We start from the raw sequence: 19,774 nt of genomic DNA, 5'->3' as shown, positions 1-19,774 counted from the left end.
TCAGGCTCCCTGCATGGAGCCTGCTTCTCACTCTCTCTGTGTCTCTCATGAATAAATAAATAAAATCGTAAAAAATAAATACATAAAAATTTTAAAAAACAAAAGTTTATATGATTATAAACTATATGAAAGTTATATGATTATAATATATCTTGATGTGGGCCTTTTTAATTCATCTTATTGAAGTTTGTTGAACTTCTTGGCTGTGTTAATATCTCAAAAAATTTAGAAAATTTTCAAGCATTATTCCTTCAGATATTCTCTCTACCCCCTTCTCTGTCTCTCTCTTCTCCTTCTAGGACACTAACAATGTGCATTTTGGTCTGTTTGATGGTTTGCCACAGGTCCTATAGGCTCCACTCACTTTTCTCCAGTCTTTTTCTTCCTGCTCCTCAGCTTCAGTAATTTCCATTTTCATATCTTCATGTCTACTTATTCTTCCTTTTGCCTGCTCAAATGTTTTCGAATCCCTCTAGTGAGTTTTTTTCAGTCATTGTATTTTTAAGCTTCTGAATTTCATTTTTTTAAAGTTTTCTTTGTTTATACATTGTTTTCTTGATTCTTTAGTTCTTTGAGCATCTTTGAGATAGTTTTTAAAAAGTCTTTGTCTAGTAGATCAACCATCAGGTCTTTTCCAGGGACAATTCCTATTGTTTTGTTTTGTTTTCCTTTGAGTGAGCAACACCTTCCTTTTTCTTTGTATGCCTCATAATTTTTTGTTGAAACTAGACATTTGAATCTAATAATGTGAAAATTTTGAAGATTAGATTCCCTACTTCTACAGGGTTGGCTGTTTTTATGTTATTTTTGTTTATTGTTCTTGTTATTTTGATTGTGGTAGGCTGTCTCTGTGCCAACACCAGCATTAGGTGTAAATTTAAGGTCTTCTCAGGTCTTTTCTAAGCCTTTCCCTGGGGATACACGGTCTCTTATTTTCTTTCATACTTATTCTGCTTTTTAAAAAATATCCTGGCATTTATGTCCGGCTCCCATAAGGGCAAAATAAGATGAATTAGTGGGGAAAAGGCAGCTGGCCCATTAAATCCACTGGAAATAACTTTAGCTGGAGATGCCTATGGCTTACAACAGTAATGACTGCCTGACTGTGTGTGTGCCCTCAGCGATCAGAAGCAGCTATCAGAGAACATGTTTGCAGTGTTTGGAGAACAGGGTCCTTTTAGCTTACCCTGGCTCCCACAAGCTGTGGTGCAACCTGCTCCAAGAACATCTGCACAGCTGCCTGGCATAAGGCTATAAGAAGAGGAGAAGCATAACTGCTATTGTGATAAGAGCCAAAATTGACCAAAATTAACTGCAATTTACTGACCAAGCCTTCTCTGGGATATTGGTAGCCTTCAGTAGACTCCAGAGTTTCAAAATAGACAGATTCTTCAAGTGCAGTTTTGTCTAGGTGGGTGGATGATGCCATTTGGTTCCTACTATGCCGTCTTTCCAGAATCCTTCCCCCACCTTTGATCTTAATATAGATACCAAGCTCCCAACCTCTTACTATTGCCTACAAGACACTCTATTACCTCGTCATTCTCATCGTTGGTTGTAAAAACTGAGCATATTTTTTTTTTAAGAAACTGATGATCAGGCACATCCATAAAAGTCTTATTTTTAGCCTCCTCTCTTTCCACATTATCTCTTACTCTCTGTCTCAACTTTGCTATACTCTGTTTCTTCAACATGCTTTATAGTTAAATATAGGTAAATATTTAACAACTGGTAACTGTCAGGAAAGAAAAGGCCTGATTTGTAGTGTATGCAAAATTCCTCTGTGTAAAAAATACTCCCACTATGTCTGGTTTCCAGCTCCCAATGAGCTATCACTGAACACAAAGTCGAGAAGAGATGCTAACAATGGCTTACATAAGCTGGTGTGAGCAGGTTCCATCATGCCATGGATGCTATGACTTTATGCCCCTGGGCTTTATGCTTGAGTGCCCCTTAATTCCCCTACCCCCACCATAGCCTTTCAATCTTCAGATCTTTATTTTTTTTTTTAAATTTTTTTTTTAATTTTTATTTATTTATGATAGTCACAGAGAGAGAGAGAGAGAGGCAGAGACACAGGCAGAGGGAGAAGCAGGCTCCATGCACCGGGAGCCTGACGTGGGATTCGATCCCGGGTCTCCAGGATCGCGCCCTGGGCCAAAGGCAGGCGCTAAACCACTGCGCCACCCAGGGATCCCAATCTTCAGATCTTTAATTAAAGTTTTTTTTAAGTTTCTTTCCTTTTTTTTTTAAAGATTTTATTTATTTATTTATTCATGAGAGACACAGAGAGAGAAGCAGAGAGATAGACGGAGAAGCAGGCTCCTCACAGGGAGCCCGATGCAGGACTCAATCCCCGGACCAGGATCACGCCCTGAGCCAAAGGCAGATGCTCAACCGCTGAGCCACCTAGGCGTCCCTTAAAGTTTCTTTCTTAAGGCAGCTTTTTCCCTAGTTCTGGCGAGGCTACATCTTTGTTAAATATACCTGTGCTGCATTGTATGTACCTGTTATTAGTTATATTTTATGAGATTGTTTGATATCTTCTCTATTTACCCACCAATGAGAGTAGGGACCATGTGCTTCCTGTTTGCCTCTGTATTACCACTGTATTAGTTGCAGCCTGCCATGCCATTATACATAAACTGGCTGGCTTAAACAGGAGACATTTATTTTTTTAGTTACATAGGCTAGAAATTGGAGATCAGAGTAACAGTACAGTCAGGTTCTTGTGATGTCTCTCACCTGGCTTGCTGGAAGCTGCCTTCTCATTGCATGCTCAAATGGTACAGAATGGGGAGGTAGTGCATGCAACTCTGGTATCTCTTCGTAAAAGGCTACTAATCCCATTATGAGGGCCCTACACTCATGACTTCATCTAAACCTAATTATTTCCCAAAGGCCCCATCTAAAAATACCATCACATTAGTGTCTGGGGCTTAAGCATTGGAGTCTGGATGCGGGTGAATTATTTGATCACTCTTGGAATCAGCCTAACCTAGCACCATCTCCTAGATTTCATACCTGCCTTACAGAGAGCCCCAACATTCCTTATCAGCTTCCCAGGTCTGTTGTATGTGACACTGCTTTCTGGTTTCTCTAGGGTACTGTGGAGTTACCTTTGCATTCCTAGGACATATCCTTGGCCAAATCTTCAAGGCTAAGGGACAAGTAGCCTTAACTGATCCTGCTCTGATTTGGCACCACTTCTCTTTTTCAAATCCTCACTTGTTCTGTTACTTCCAGACATCTAGTCATAAGTGATTGAGGAGGCACGCTCCAGCAAAGGTGGTCTTTCTCAGTGATACTCTGAAAAAGATCTGGCAATCTCACAGGAGATGTGTGGCATCCACCTGCCACATTATAAGCTCATTTCCTATTCAGTTTTAAAGCTCCTAGCATTCTTCATGGGATCTGCAGTAACTTCCTATATTTGGACAGAAGGACCAAATGTTCTCATCTGCAGAGAAGAAATAATTGACTAGACCTAATCCAATGACTGATGAGCTTATTCAATCTCATTATTTCTTACTTCTCCAGCTGTTTTGTTCTTTGGACATAATCCTGTTCATTTTTAGAGTTTTAATATAATATGTCATTCCTAGGAAAACTTTAGTGTCTATATTAGGTTAGGATATAACCTACTGTGTTATTCAAAGGATACTTTTAATCAAAATGAGTTCTAATTGCCCCCTTCCTTCATGCCATAAACACTTATTGAGCACCTACTATGCTTGATTCTATGTTAAGTGTTACAAGGAGAGCAAAATGCAGTCCCTGTGCAAATGGAACTGTAAACCTAAGGAGGAGTAGACATTAATCAAATATTCACACTAATAAATATATAAATTAAAACTGAAATGGTGAACTGAAGGAAAGGTACATCCACTTATTGATATCAAATAAGAAAGAACTATAACCTAGACTCAGGGGGTAGTTATCTGGGAAAACTTCTCTGAGGAAACAACACTTAGCTGAGATCTAAAAGATTAGTAAGAGTCAACCAAGAATAAAGAAGATATGGGGGGACACCTGAGTGGCTCAGCGGTTGAGCGTCTACCTTCAGCTCAGGATGTGATTCTGAGTCTGGGATGGAGTCCCACATCAGGCTCCTTGTGGGGAGCCTGTTTCTCACTCTGCCTATGTCTCTGCTTCTCTCTGTGTGTGTCTCTCATGAATAAATAAATAAAATCTTTATTTTAAAAAAAATATTTTATTTAATAAAATCTTTTAAAAAACAGATAAGGGGATTCTGGAATAAGGAAATGGCATGTGAAAAGTCCCCATGGTAGGAGGAAATGGAGATTTTGACAAAACTGAAAGGATACCAGTGTAACACTGAAGTGGGAAGGAAGGCATGGTGAGAATTGTGCTGGAACAATAGGTGCTACATCATACAAAGCTTTGTGGACTACATTAATTATTTTGTATAGGATTTGGTCATTGTTGGCTACTTTTAGTAGGCAAGAAAACACTTCTATAACCTTCCTAGAACTACAGAACAAGTGAACTCTCCAGGAAGTCTCTAGAGTACCTACCGCATTGCCTTTATGGAAAAAAAATAATCTTATCATTGTCCTGGCAAGCTTGATGAAGAGAGATGACACCCAGATGGATAGTGCTTGACACAGGGCCCTACCAAAGACAAACACAAAATATTTGTTAGCTCTATCCATCATTTACATGTAGCAGCAACTGCTACAGGAATATCCAGAGGAGTTTCGAGAACAGAGCAAAAATATCTAAGAATCCAAATAATTAGAGCCTTCTCATTAAGCTATATATATTCTAGAGAATGAATAGATAAATTTGTAGACTGGATTCAGCTGATAAGATAGCTCATAAAAAAATAAGTCAAGGGATGCTTGGGTGGCTCAGTGATTGAGCATCTGCCTTTGGCTCAGGGCATGATGCTGGGATCCTGGGATCAAGTCCCACATCAGGTTCCCCACAGGGAGCCTGCTTCTCCTTCTGAGTATGTCTCTGTGTCTCTCTGTGTGCATCTCATGAATAAATAAATAAAATCTTAAAAAAATAAAAAAAAAAAAACAAGTCAAGGGAATACCTGGGTGCCTTAGTGGTTGAGCATCACCCTTGGGTTCAGGTTGTATCCCAGATTGGGGTTGAGTCCTACATCAGGCTCCCCATAGGGAGCCTGCATCTCCCTCTACCTATGTCTCTGCCTCTCTCTGTCTCTGTCTCTCTCTCTCTCTCATGAATAAATAAATAAAATCTATTTTTAAAATAGTACATGAAAAGATCCTCAATTATCACCAATCATTAGGGGAATAAATATTAAAATCTATAATGAGGTACTGCCACAGTATTGTAAGAATGGCTAAAATTGAGAAGGCTGAGAATATCAAGCCTTGTCAAGGATGTGGGGAACAGGGCAAATGATTATAAATTTCTGCTGCTTGACATGAGAGCATAAAATGGCGTAGCCATTTGTAAACCAGCACAGTCAATTTAGTTAAAATAGGCATTTGCCATGTAATGTCTTGCTACTTATCCAAGAGAAAAGACTGTGACCTGTCATAGAAGCATGTGTACATGAATGTTCATAAAAGTGTCATACATAACAACTGAAACTGGAAATAATACGTGTCCACTCAATGAATTTTGGTATATAATGAAATACTACTTAACTCTTTCACCCCAGTCCTTGGGCATTAAGAGCCAATTAATACCCATTTAATGCCCCCCCAATAGTTGTATGTGATACATGCAACAATGTATATAAATCTCCCAAGTATTATGCTGACAGAAAGAGGCTAGATGCAAGAGAGTACATATTATCTGCCTATGGAAAAATGAATCAACAGTGATAGAAATCAATCAGTGATTGGATGAGGAATAGGGCTTTGGGAGATATGGACTTCAAAGTGGCATCAGAAATGTTCTGGGATGATGGAGATATTTTCTATCTTTTGTTGTGGTGATAATGATATCAGTTTTATGGAACACTTGCACTAAAACTCATGGAAGTATAATTCATGTGTATAATTTTATATTATATAATTTTTACCTCATGAATGTTGCTTTTAAAACTAAGAAAAATTATCATATGTAAACTAAGTATTTTTAGGAGTATACCAGGGATAATTCACAGAAATTAAATAATACTTAGAAAATGTATTGCCTTCTCTTTGTCTTTGCAAGATTAACTACACAGGCAAACAGAATATATAATTATTTGCTTTAATTACATATCCGTAGCTAGCTAGCTAGTTATTGGTATAAAAGTTTTTACCCCAGGAAAAGTACTCAAAATATTTTCTGTTATCTTTAAAACATTTGTGGGAAAGGATCACATAATAAGCCTGATAGAAAATCTCAATAAATTTCCCAAGCAAAAAATTCTAAAGATCACTGTCTATCAAACCTCAATGCAAGAAAACCTGGAACTAAATCACTGAAGGGTAATCTTAAAAGCTATTTTAAATTTGAGACTTCTCTACTAAATTACTTTGCATTAAAGAAGATATCAAAAGAAAAGTTAAAGACAATTTTTAAAATGGGAACTTCACATCTCAGAACATGATGCATGGTTAAAGATAAAGTCAGAGTAAAACTTACAGAGTTTCCTAATTTACTTATTCAGCCAACAAATAGTCATTGAAGGGTTACACTATTCTAGATTTTTTTCTATGCTCCAGGGATATAGGTTGAGAAAAATCTAACTTCCTTCATTGAGTGACATGCTAGTGGAATTACAGTGAGCAAAACCCCCCTATAGATATATAATATCTCACACGGTGATAAAACTTTTGGGTTAAATAAGGCCAAATAAGGTGGATGGAGAGTGTTCAGAGAGGGATGTCATTTTGTGTACAATACTCAGAAGACTGTCCTGAGAAGGTGATGTTGCATCAGAATTCTGAAGGAAGGGAGAGGAGTCAGGCGTGCAGGAATTGGGGGCATAGCATTGTAGGCAGAGAACACAGTTCCAAGGCCCTGAGGAAGCTGGAAATGGAATAGGCAGTGGGTTAGTTAGGCAGGTGGGGAGATGAGAGAAATGATATGGGGTCACATCATGCAGTACCTCTTCAGCTACCCTGAAGACTTTGACTCTAAGTGAGATGGGGAATCTGTGGAAGGTTTTGAGCAGAGGATAGAAGCAATATGACTTACTTCTAGCAAGTGATTCTAGCAAGAATCACTCCGAAGTGTCTATATGAAAAGGGTAGAAACACGGAGATCAGTTGGGAGATTGTTGTTATAGTTCATGTCAAACATGATGGAGACCTGGATCAGGAAGAGTCAGAGGGGGTGGGAAGAAGTGGTTACATGCAAGTAAGACAAAGAGAATATGTGCAGTTTAATTTAATAATTCAACTCAGAAATCTAGGAAGAGACCAGCTCAATAAAGTTTTCAACAATTATGTGGGAGAAGGGAATTAAGTGATCAGCAAAGAAAGGAGTGAATTAAAGAGAAGAAAGATAGCAGCGTTGAAAAATTAATATTAAAGCTCTTACTTAAAAAGTTTAATTAAAAAGAAATTTCTGATAAAGTAAGTGAGGGAAACGAAAAGGGAAAATGCAGATATACCACATCCAGAATGGAAAGAAAGATATATTTTAAAAAAGAAAGATGGGATCCCTGGGTGGCGCAGCGGTTTAGCGCCTGCCTTTGGCCCAGGGCGCGATCCTGGAGACCCGGGATCGAATCCCACGTCGGGCTCCCGGTGCACGGAGCCTGCTTCTCCCTCTGCCTGTGTCTCTGCCTCTCTCTCTCTCTCTCTGTGACTATCATAAATAAATAAAAAATAAAAAAAAAACATAAAATAAAATAAAAAAGAAAGATATAATGTCAAATATGAAGATTTTGAATTATAATGAAAGTACAATTTGCTAACACATCAAAAAATTCAAAATAGCAAATTTCACAGAAATATAGGTAAAACAAGAATAGATAGAATAAAATATATAGTATAACAATAGAGTAGAATAAGCATAGCAGAAATTGAAAACCTTAAGAACTCCCTGAGAAAACCTAAACCTAAAGGAACTATGTGAGAAAGTTTAACAGTTGAATTATATAAAGCCTTGAGCTCGGTTTCATGCTTTTTACATTGATGTGAAACATTAAAAATTCAAAAATTTGCTAACTCATTGAATGACATTAGCATAGCCCTAATATTAAACTTAACAATGGTAGTACAAAATCCTTAATAAATCACAAACACACTGAATTTGGAAGTATATTTTATTATATATTTTCTGACCAAGTAGAGTTTATCAAGAAGCAGTGTAGTGATTTAAGACACCAGACTCTGGAGCTAGATAGCCTACAAATAGTTTTACATCTTGATATGCATCTGATAGCCATATGGCTTTGGTTAACCTGTTTAATGTCTCTGTATCTCAGTTTCTTCACCCATAAAATGGATCTATGATACTTAAGCAATCCTTGTAAAGATTACAAGAGTTAATTCTGTGAAGCATTTACTATAGTCTAGCATGTAGTAAGTACTCAGAAATATTAATTGTTATTATTAGATTCTATGCCTGGTTATGTATTATCATAATAGTAAGTCAGAGGAGAAAAGTCCTAAGATTTTGTGGTTTTGATGAAATTTAATATTCCTTTATGATTTTTAAAAACTCTCTCAGCATACAATAAGAAGAAAGATACTTTCTTAGGATGATAAAGAAACTCCGTTTGAAATCAATAGCCTTAATCTTCAAGGATACCTATAATCATTTGTGTCTCAACATTATCAGAGAGTCGTACATGATATAAAAAGAACTAAACTATGAACTAAGATTTACTGTTATATAAGGATGAAACAGTTGTCTACCTGGAAAACCCAATGCCAACCAAAATCTAAACAGGAATTTTAAAGAAGTGACAATTAGTCTAACTTTCTCCTGGAAAAATAAATGTGTAAAAATTGCCAAGAGCATAGAAAATAAGTATAAAGTACCTTACCAGAACTAATAGGACTTGGTATTTCCAGGCTGCCTGCCCCTACATCTCTGAGCCTATGTGCCACCCACTGGTACTGGCCAAAGGTCCAAACTGATTTCCCAGTGACCACTAGGCACAAGACAAGACTATGAGCACCCTGGTGATCCACTGTGTGTGTAGTATCTGCAGAGCTATAGCGTCCTGTGTGCAAGTGCACTCAATGGAATAGAGTAGAGCCCAGAAAGAAACCCGGGATATTATGGTTGATTAATGCATGACAAAGGAGGAAAGAGTATGCAATGAGAAAAAGACAGTTTCTTCAACAAATGGGAAACTGGACAGCTGTAAGCAAAAAAGTGAAAATGGACCAATTACAAACAACATATGCAAAAATAGACTCAAAATGGATTAAAAACCTAAACATGAAATAAGAAACCATGAAAATCATAGAAGAGAGCACAGGCAGTAATTTCTCTGACATTGACCAAAGAAACAATTTTCTAGATGTGAGTCCTCAGTCAAGGGAAACAAAAGCAAAAATAGATTTTTAGGACTTTATCAAGAGAAAAATCTTCTGCACAGTAAGGGAAACAATCCACAAAACTAAAAGACAACCTACTGAATGGGAGGAAATATTTGCAAATGATATATCCAGTAGAGGGTTAGTATCCAAAATATATAAAGACCTTGTACAATTCAGCACCAAAAAGGCACACAGAATCCCATTCAAAAATGGGCAGGAGACATTAAAAGACATTTCTCCAAAGAAGACATACACGTGGCCAACAGAAATGCCAAAAGATGCCCAACATGGTTACTCCACAGAGAAATTCGAGTCAAAACCACATTGAGATATCATCTCACACCTGTCTGAATGGCTAAAATCAAAAAACATAAAACACAACAAATGTTAGCGAGATTCTGGTAAAAATGGAAACCTCGTGTACTGTTGGTGAGAATGCAAATTGCTACAGCTCCTGTGGAAGATGATATGGAGGTTCCTCAAAGCATTGGAAATATAATTGCCATTTGATCCAGTAATTCCACTACTCAGTATTTACCCAAAGGATACAGACATTCATTTGAAAAGATAAATGCACCCCTATATTTATTGCAGCATTAATTACAATAGCCACAAATGGAGACAACCCAAGTGTCCATTGAAAGATTAATGGACAAAAAGATTTGGTATATACAATGGACTATGACCAGCCATAAAAAAGAATGAAAGCTTGCCATTTACAACAACATGGATGGATGTACAGGGCATAATGCTAAATAAAAGAAGTCAGTCAGAGAAAGATAATACTATACGATTTCAAGGATATGTATATTTAAGAATCAAAGCAAACAAACAAAGATAAAATGAAACCAAGATAAAATGGACACTAAAATATAGAGGACAAAGTGGTGGTTGTTAGACGGTGATGGGTGGTAGGATGGGTAACTATGTTCTTATCTTGATGGGTAATAAATTGTCAAATCAACATATATAGTCCTGAAATGGATGTATGATATATAAGCTGCATGCAAATTATACTGGATTCTTTTTTAAGTACTAAATTATTTTTAATAAATTAGGGATGCATGGATGGCTCAGTTGGTTAAGGTTTGGAATCTTGACATTAGCTCAGCTCAAGATCTCAGGGTCCTGAGATGAATCCCCATTGGGCTCTAGTCCAGGCATGGTGCCTGAGTAAGATTCCCTCCTTCTGAGGTGGGGCACTGGGTGGCTCAGTGGTTGAGCATCCACCTTTGGCTCAGGCAGTGATCCTAGGGTCCTGGGATTGAGTCCCACATCATGCTCCTACAGGGAGCCTGCTGCTCACTCTGCCTATGTTTCTGCCTCTCTCTCTGTCACTCATGAAAATAAGTAAATAAAACCTTTAAAAATAATAAAAGAAAGGCAAGAACCATATGATCCTCTCATTAGATGCACAAAAAACATTTTTCAAAGTACAACATCCTTTCTAATTAAAACTCTTCACAGTGTAGAAGAGGTAACATACCACAGTGTCATAAAAGTAATCGAAGAAAAGCCCACAGTGAATATCATCCTCAACAGGAAAAAATTGAGAGCTTTCCCTTAAGGTCAGGAACACGACAGGAATGTCCACTCACCAGTGTTGTTCAATGCAGTAGTAGAACTGCTAGCCCAGCAATCTGCCAACAAAAAGAAATAAAAGGCCAATTGTATTAGCAAAGAAGAAGTCAAATTTTCACTCTTCCCAGATGACATGATACTCTATGTGGAAGAACCAAAAAGACTCCACTCCCAAATTCCTAGAAGTCATAAAGAAATTCAGCAGGGTGGCAGGATATAAAATCAATGCACAGAAATCAGTTGCAATTACATACATTAACAATGAAAAAGAAGAAAGAGAAATGAAGGAGTTGATCCCATCTACAATTGCACCCAAAACCATAAGATACCTAAGAATAGACCAAAGAGGTAAAGGATCTGTACTCTGAAAACTATAACATTCATGAAAGAAATCGAGGAAGACACAAAGTAAAATAACAATGTTCCATGCTTATGGATTAGAAGAACAAACATTGCTAAAATGTCTATGCTACCTAGAGCGATCTATACATCCAATGCAATCCCGATCAAAATACCCTCAACTCATTTCACAGAGTTGGAACAAATAATCCTAAAATTTGTATGGAACCAGAAAAGACCCTGAGTAGCCAAAGGAATGTTGAGAAAGAAAACCAGTGCTGGGGATATCACAATGCCTGATTTCAAGCTATATTACAAAACTGTAATCATCAACACAGTATGGTAGTGGCACAAAAAGAGTCACATGGATCAGTGGAACAGAATAAAGAACCCAGAAATGGACCCTCAACTCTGTGGTCAACTAATCTACAAAACAGGAAAGAATGTCCAATGGAAAAAAAGACAATCTCTTCAACAAATGGTGTTGGGAAAATTGGACAGCCACATGCAGAGGAATTGGACTTTTTTAGTAATTAGTTGTATAAGTCCTTTATACTTTATAACTCTTTATTATAAAGAACTCACACAACTCCACAGCAACCCTAAAGAAACAAGTCAAAACACCATTCTGATTAAAGAATGGGCAAAGCCGTCACTCCTGCTAGAATAGCTATTATCAAAACCAAGGGGGGAAAATGAAAAATCAAGAAATAACAATTGTTGGGTATAATGTGGAGAAAAGAGAAACCTGATGCATTACTGTGGGAATGTATGTTGTTGCAACCACGATGGAAAACAGTATAAATGTCCTCTAAAAATTATGACTAGAACTTCATATCATCTGCAATTCCACTTCTGGGTATTTATCTAAAGAAAAGAAAATTGCAGCTTGATACATGTGCCCCTACATTTTCATTACACCATTATTACAATAGCCACAATACGGAAACACTTTGTGTTCAGATAAATGGGTAAATAAAATGTGATATACATATAGTAGAATATTATTAAGTCATAAAAAAGAAGGAAAATTTGCCATTGTGAGAACATGGGTGGACTCGGAGGACATTATACTAGCTGAGATAGTCAAACATGGAAAGATATATACTATATGATATTTCTATGTGGAATAAGGGAAAAAGGATTTTAAAAATATCTTAAACTCATAGATACAAGGAAAGATTGGTGATTGCTAAGTATGGGATGCGGGCTGGGGAGAGGGGTGGGCAAAATGGGTAAAGAGGGTTCATAAAAGGGGGTAAAGTACAAACTAACAGTTATAAAATAAATAAGTCATGGAGTGTAGTATATATCGTGGTGACTATAGTAAAACAATTCTGTATATTTGAATGTTGCTAACAATGTAGATCTTAAAAATTTAAAAAGTGGTTAACTTTATTGCTACTATAGAATTCGTGTACAGTATAGACTCAATGAGAACCACACCCACAACCATGACAACTGTAGAGGCACCAACATCACCATCACAATAAATCCATTCTAGTCAGCCTGCGGGAGATTCAAAGCTGTAAAAGTAGCTGGATTTTTGTATTTGAAAATTGGCTGTACCGTTTTCCACAGGTAGGGTTTTGGAAGGCGTAACAAGCTGAAAAGTGAACGGACTGAAAATTTATCAGTTATTCTAGAAGAGGAAGGAGGGAGAATAGGAGAGGAAAAAAGGTCAAAATCCTGCTCCCCAAGATTGGAGAGACACAGGGGCAAATACGAGGTGTAATGGCTTACCAGAGGAGAATCACAGAGGGAAACTCAGCAAGAACCAGTGCCTGGAAGTAGAGATGGACTAGGATAACCAGAATTGTGACAAGCGGCTGGACAATTGTAAGAGCTAAAAATTCCAGGAGGACCTGGCCCTGGTTGGGTGGAAGTATGTTCCACAATTTTATGAGATTTACATCTAAGACTCCACCAGGTTCTCACAGAAGTATCAAAGAAGATCGATCCCCTTATGCTTCTGTAGGGGAGGAGCAAGGAACCATTTTAAATACAGCAGAGCACTGTTTTTCTTAATCACATCTGTCCTCAGCAGAAACTAATTAACTAGAGCTGAAAGTGCTTGGGTATTATCAGAGCCTAAATGACCAGAGGAAGAGAAACACCCAACTCCAGTCAGCTCAAGCCTTCTACATGGTAGAAGGGAAATATCCAACTTTAGCTGGATCTAAGAACCAAAACCAAAAAACTGAAAACATGTGAAGTTTACAAGTGCAGAAGCATAGGCTCACATAATCTGAGCCCTTAGGGTAGGTCTGGAGATGCTTCCTCTCCCTCTCTATTCCTAATTGCCAACATTTGGAAGCAATCAAGATGTCCTTCAGAAGGTGAATGGATAAATAAATGGTGGTACATCCAGATGATAGAATATTATTCAGTGGTAAAAAGAAATGAGCTGTGAAGCCATGAAAAGAGATGGGGGTGGGGGGAGGTGCCTGGGTAGCTCACTCGGTTAAGTGTCTGCCTTCTGCTCAGGTCATGGCCTCAGGGTCCTGGGATGGAGCCCTACATTGGGCTACCGATGCAGCAGGGAGTCTGCTTCTCCCTCTCCCTATGCCCCTCCTCCCTGCTCATGCTCTCTCCCTCTCTCAAATAAAAAATAAATAAAATCTTTTAAAAAGAGAGAGAGAGATGGGGGGAACTTAAATGCATATTACTAAGTGCAAGTGGCCAATCTGAAAAGGCTACATACTCTGTGGTTCTATATGACATTCTGGAAACAGAAAGGCCATGGAGATAGTGAAAACATCCGAGGATTTTTCGAGCAGTGAAAGGACCCTGTATGGTACTGTAATGTTGGATATATGTTATGATACCTTTGTCCAAGGCCACAGAGGATACAAAACTAAGAGTGAACCCCATTAATCTTAAAACTCTCAGTTATTTTCTCAGAAAAAAATGAGTTTCTTTGAGAATAGCAGAGGATTGCAACTCAGGACATGCAAAATCATAGGCAAATCCAATGAAAAAAGGAGAGGAAAATTATTTTATGGAGAAGAAAGAGGACGTTTAGAGGGCTTGTTTTGTAGGAAAGTCCATTGGAGAAAAGCAAGCATTCATGGTAATGATGGTTTCTGATTGGCTGAGTGGTAGTGGTAGCTGATCTCTTGTAGGAGATGAAATGTACATCTTTTTTCTGTTGTGATCTGTAATTTATGATTCTTTCCTATTGAAGATTCTTTGTTGGAGTGTGTGATTGACAGTCCTTCCTATAATTGACTTTGAGTCAATTGACAATTTGACAATTTGACAATGGACTCTGGCCTCCCAACTCTGCTGAGGTTTCCCCTTATTAATTTTCACAACGCTAAAGCAAGCTGTGGACTTAGGGCATTATGATGTGCAGTGTAGGTTCATGAATTATATCAACAATGTACCACTCTGGTGAGGGGTGTGGATAATGGGGAAGCTATGCATATGAGGGGGCAGGGGTATGTGGAAAATCTGTGGATCTTTCTCTCAGTTTTACTGTGAATCTGAAACTACTCTGAAAACATAAAATGCTTTCAAAAAGTTGTTTGGACTGTGTAAAGAAGAGGCAAAACCAAAGCTTTCCATCAGTAAGATTACTGAAGAACAGGGGCAGAGAATCCTTTGTCTCTGAATCACTTCCCTAAAACATTTTCAGAGGGCAGCAGAGTCCCTACTGTGGAAGGGAGAGCAGAAGTAACTGCCAAAGAGAGGCAGGAAGTGTACCTTGGGGGTGTAGGGGTTGCTGAGCCCATTAAGCAGGTGGACGCTGTAAACAGTAGAAAAGGGAGATGTCAATGTTTAATTAATAACCTAGATATAAAATTATCTTAACGATGTTGCATGGATGAAAACTTATAACAAAATTATACTGAAATAAACCAAAGCAAGAAACTTGAGTTCCATAGTGTCAGGCACTCTGTATGTGTTCTCTCGCTTATTCTCACAGTTTAATAAGGTGGGTGTTATTAGCTTTGTTTTATAGGAGAGGAAGTAGTAAGAGAATTGAGCTTGACAATTCTATTTTCCAGGTGCCATTGAAGCTCTGAGATGCCAGGACAAGGCTTATCTCTTGCAACATCAGGTAAGAGCTCTGATCCTCTGGACACAGCTATTGGATCAGAGCAGGACATCGGTGTGTCCGCCTGCTTCAGGGCTAATGTGACTTGTAGTGAGAGGCTCAATGATCAGATGGGAATCCTTTATAATTCTTGACCCAACATTTGGGATTTGGGCAAATTTGCTGAAGGAAAATAAATGTTAGTGCTGCCACTTAAGGTAAATAAATTGGTAGAAAATAAAACCAAAATCAGATCCATAATAACATTCATAAAATAAAAATTGTAAATTCTTCAAAGTTCAAAGAAAAATCCACTAACTTCCTATAGTTCTCATTATTTGTTGTTTAACCTTGTCTGAAATTATGGTTCATTCTGGAGAGTTTTGTTTGAACAGTGGATTCAGTGGTGGATGGGGTGGGGTTCAAGTTGTAGAAGGAATGCTGGGTGTCAGGAGATGGGATTCTAATTCCTACCCGTAACTGAAATGGTGTGACTTTGCGAAGATCATTGGTCTTTGATTTCCACATTGTTCAAACTTATCTATTGGATTGAGAGATTTTGAAGTTCCCATCTAATTCTAAGAGCCTACAAATATGCTGCAAACTTTATGCTATCTTTAAAGTAATTATCTGTGACAAGGTACTCACTCCTTGGCCTCCTCCATTTGCCTGTCAGGTACTGTTGGTTCATGACTCTATTCTTCTGTGTTTCCAAACCAGCAATGGCCAGTCATGTCCTTTTCACACTGCATCACTTTTACCTCCTTGTCTCATCCCCTCTTCCACTTGGAAGGACTCTTGTGATTTTACTGGGTTCATTGGGATAATCCGGGAAAATATATCCTTCTCAAATTCTCAATTTAATCACATCTTCAGAGTCCCTTCTGCTATGTATGGTAAGATATCCTCAATATCCAGGGATTAGAATAAGTCATATCTGTGTGTGAAGGTTGGGTGGGACATTTTTCTGGCTACCACAATACTAGAGGACTGGTCTGACTGGCAAGGCCTGTAAGTCTTAGACGCTTGGAGAAAAAAGCTGCTGTGGGCTAGAGTCAGAAAGTGGCTGAATAGAGGACAAGTTACAGAGTCCCTGATAAGGATGTGGGGCAGGGAGTGAGGAGACAAGATAACTCCTCTTTATATCAGGTGCTGTTCTCTGTGCTCCTTCCATTGGAAAGGGAGCCCTCCTGAACATGACCTGTATGGCTGTCCACATTCAGCCAGGACCTTAGGCTGTCCACACCCTAAGGAGGGTGTCTCTAGAAATCATGAAATTTCAAGTATAAGATCTTCTTCCCTTAGCAACCTCCAATGTATTTTGTGTTTTGCAATAATCCTGTTCACATGTGCTACAGAAAAAGGGGAGATATGGAGCAAATTGGTGCCAATTGAGTGCATCTCCAGTAGAGGTGGGAAATGGAGAGCTTTGCCATTATACTACTCTAGGCCTTGCTAGGGACTTAGGATGCTATTAAATCAACCCTGAAGTTGGGACATGGATGTTAGCCCCATGCTTTAGATGCCTCTACTAGACTTCTTTGATAACAACCAAACAGCAAAAATACTAAATGAGCACTGGATTAAAAATCACCTGATGGAAACTACTTCTTTTTTTTAAAGATTTTATTTATTTATTCATGAAAGACACAGAGAGAGAGAGGCAGAGACAGAGGCAGAGGGAGAAGCAGGCTCCCCACAAGAAGCCCTATGCGGGACTCGATCCTAGATGCCGGGATCACGCCCTGAGCCAAAGGCACTCAACCGCTGAACCACCCAGGTGTCCCAGGAAACTACTTTTTAAGAAAGTATTTAGAACCTTTACTGCAGTTGAGCAGGCAATAGAGAAGAGTTTAAATGTGTGGGTGCACACAAACTTCAAGTCTTTCCACTACCCAAATTTGAGGAAGCTCTAATATGTCCCTGCTGCCACAAGATAATGTAATTATTATTCACATTCAGGCATCAGGGTTTTCAGAACTTTGATTTAGGATTCCCTCTCCCTTCGGTGGGACATATCAACTGCCATTAAGAGTCTAGAATCTAGGAGGTGATGTCAGTGGACTTTAGGTTACACAAGGCATGAGAAAGACATTTATGGCAGAAGGAAAGAATGGTATTTTGTGTTCATGGGGTCTCCCTGGATTCTTATAGTAGGAAAATAAGATAACCTAGTAGAGTTGATTTGCCCTGGGGGCTGCTTTCCTACCTGCACAGCACCTTTCCTGTAGGCACCAGGAGAGGTTCCTTCCAAGATCCAGAAACCATGTTTAGGGTGCCTTCAGCTGCCAGGGCAAGAACTGAATGTCGTGGAGAAGGACCAGGTTACTCTGAGAGGTGGATGGACTCAGCTGGTGACATCAGGAATTACTCTGGCTGGGATCCTGTTAGATGATTAAAATTCTCCCTTGGCTCAGATTTATAGAATGCAGAATGACTCTCCTCTTCCTGACTGAGAACACTGTTCCATGGAGAAGAAGGATAGAAATAGGAACCTTCCCACTATGCCAGAAAGCTCCTTGCAGAGGTGATTCCCTTAGGTCAGTATCGGGAACCATAAAGTTTCTGATTGGGTTGGGAAGAGTCTGGCTTTAGGTTCTTGTGCAAGTGGAGTTGAGTCTTGGCGCTATCATTCACCTCTTGTTCTTGAGCAGATGATACTTCCCTTGACCCAGTGTTTCTGACCATATAAAATGTGAATAGCAATAACTACCTCGCTGAAGTAAAGATAGTTTATGTTAAAGACCAGACACATTGCTTGGCACAGAGCAGATTCTTCAGAGTGGTGCCTATTATTTTAGTATTGGTATTATTATTGCTTATCTAACTACATCAGCTGAGTATGATATATCAGATGAAATTAGTACATAGTCCTCTTCCTTAAGAGTAGGGCAATGTGTCTTAATTTCTAAAAATAGGGGACACCTGGGTGGCTCAGCGGTTGAGCGTCTGCCTTCAGCCCAGGGTGTGATCCTGGAGTCCCTGGATCAAGTCCCACATCAGGCTCCCTGCATGGAGCCTGCTTTTCCCTCTGCCTATGTCTCTGCCTCTCTCTCTCTCTCTCTCTCTCTCTCTCTCTCTGTCTCTCATGAATAAATAAATAAAATATTTTTAAAAATTCTAAAAATTAAACCAACTGCCAAAGCCACAAAGAAGGAATCTGCTTTACCTATGCCTCTCAGATGCCAAACTGGCTGTGTTGCAGACTCACTGTCCAGGTTTAATAATAATTTATTTTAAACACCCGGCGCATTGCCCAGCATGGAGGAGGCACTCAAGAATGGTGGCTGTAATTATCATTATAACAAAAGCTTACCCCTTCAAGTTCCACATTATATCAACTTGTATGGAAAAGTAGATAAAAAGCATTGCATATTTCTCTACCTCTTAAAAAGGATATACTGAATATAACTTTATTTTTTATTAATTTTATAGAAGCATCATAAGAATATCCACTCCACTGGGCACCAATATTACCTGCTTTCAGGGACTATAAGACATGTAGAGCTAATACCTCTAAACTAGATAATATCTTGCTCTCTTTCTTTGATCTTGGTCTAAAATTAATACACTTTTATGGTTCTTGTATTTCTTCTCATAAAGATGTTAATGATCACTTCTTGCCTGTGTCATTGTGTCTTTTGCAAAACCCACTCACTCCTATGTTAATTGGTATGCAGTGAAGTAAACAGCAAGATAATAAAACCCAAGCTTTGCTAAATGCTATAGGAACAAAAGAGCCTATAGGCACTGAATGTGAACCTGTAAATATCATTCAATAACTATAAAATGGGTTTTGGGACATCTACACAATTAATCTGTACTGAAGGGAACAGAAACAGAGTTTACCAGAATTACATGTAAACACAGAGCAAATAGATACTGAGAGAGCATTTACAAATATTGGTCAGGAACTCCATGGTCTTCCACAACAGCGTCAACTATCTTGTGCTCAGGGCAACAACGGAAAGCAGCCCAGCATGTGAGAGCTGTGTGTGAATGCAGAGCCTACAGACATCGACTGAGAATTCCATCATGGTCACAGTGGCAAGAATGAATTGTTGTGACACTTATGTCAGTTATCCAGAGGCAAGTTTCTTGGTCTCTCCTCCTCAGCTTTGCCTGGTTTAAGGGAGGTCTGCAGGCAAGCGGACCTGATGAGTGGATGTTCTTGCATTTCTTTGATGAGGCACAGCTGTGGTAAGGACTCAAGTCCACCATGTGGGATGAACCCAGTGATCCAGGCTCCAGTCTTATGAGAGGTGTGTCCCTGGATAATTGGGTTCCGAGGACACAAGTAGAAATTGTTTTTATTTCCAGGCAGTTATATAATTGGTCCCTGAAGATTGTAAGAGAACAATGAGCTGTCAGATGT

At 38.8% G+C, this 19,774-nt stretch overlaps 1 long non-coding RNA gene across 2 annotated transcripts in view; it reads left to right on the top strand.

Annotated features, from left to right (window-relative positions):
• Positions 1-19,774, top strand: part of LOC111091565 — a 145,727-nt gene that overhangs the window by 7,220 nt on the left and 118,733 nt on the right. For both annotated transcript variants that reach the window (XR_005375778.1, XR_005375777.1), the window contains exon 2: positions 15,371-15,423. This is a non-coding gene — a long non-coding RNA (uncharacterized LOC111091565). The remainder of the gene's footprint in view (positions 1-15,370; positions 15,424-19,774) is intronic.

Source organism: Canis lupus, chromosome 21, assembly GCF_011100685.1.
Source record: "Canis lupus familiaris isolate Mischka breed German Shepherd chromosome 21, alternate assembly UU_Cfam_GSD_1.0, whole genome shotgun sequence".
In the NCBI taxonomy this organism is placed as follows: domain Eukaryota; kingdom Metazoa; phylum Chordata; class Mammalia; order Carnivora; family Canidae; genus Canis; species Canis lupus.
The sequence above is the reverse complement of the archived record's forward strand: the minus strand, read 5'-3'. Positions and strand labels throughout refer to the sequence as shown.